This window comes from Mus pahari, chromosome 8 (genome assembly GCF_900095145.1).
Source record: "Mus pahari chromosome 8, PAHARI_EIJ_v1.1, whole genome shotgun sequence".
Taxonomy (NCBI): domain Eukaryota; kingdom Metazoa; phylum Chordata; class Mammalia; order Rodentia; family Muridae; genus Mus; species Mus pahari.
In genome coordinates, this window is record NC_034597.1 from 46,996,030 (window position 1) to 46,996,910 (window position 881).

An 881-nucleotide genomic window follows, 5' to 3' on the forward strand; every position below is an offset into this window, starting at 1 on the left:
TTCTTCTTCTTCTTCTTCTTCTTCTTCTTCTTCTTCTTCTTCTTCTTCTTCTTCTTCTTCTTCTTCTTCTTCTTCTTCTTCTTCTTCTTTTTCTTCTCCTCCTTCCTCCTCTTGCAGTCTTATTCTATAGCCCAGACTGGCTTCTGATTCACAGAAATCCTCCTGCCTTAGCCTTCCATGTTCTGGAATTACAGGCTTGAACCACCATGTGCAGCTTGTAAATTTACTTTCTGTAATTAATTTGCTCATGAGCATTTCTAGTGGAACAAACTTAAACTGTCAGAAAAAGGGTGAGGTAATCATTACTTTATAATTTCTCTTCCTTTTTTGGGTGTGGGGAGGTAAGTTTTTAACTTTTTTTTTAGTGTGCTCTTTCCCTCCTCCTTGCTTGTCACAGCACATAGATGCTGCAGGTAACTTGGTTAGGCAGTTAGTCATCACTACTTTCTCAGAAGTATCTTGTTTCATTTACTTTTGGATTTTCCTTGGTCAGCTAAGGCACAGCTGGTTAAGCCAGGTTTGGGGTGGATGGACCATGCCAGGAAACTTGGTAAGGTAGAGTGGGTCTGAGACCCTGGCACCTGAAAGACCTCCGTGGGGAGCCCTCCCCACTCCAGTCTCGAGATGGCGGCACTCAAAAACCACGAATCTTGATGTAAGCACATGAGGTAGTTTCATAAGGGAGCTCCGGGCTGATATGTATCTCACGCAGGAGACAGAGCAATCGACCTGAAAAGCTAGGGGTTTTTATAAGGAGAGGGTCGAGGGCTAGGGAGAATTGGGGCAGTTGTACACGATTGGCTCATTTAAACATCAGCAGAATGATTACACGTCAGCAGAGCAGAGTAGTACGTGTAAGTCAGGATGTCAGGAATCCCAAG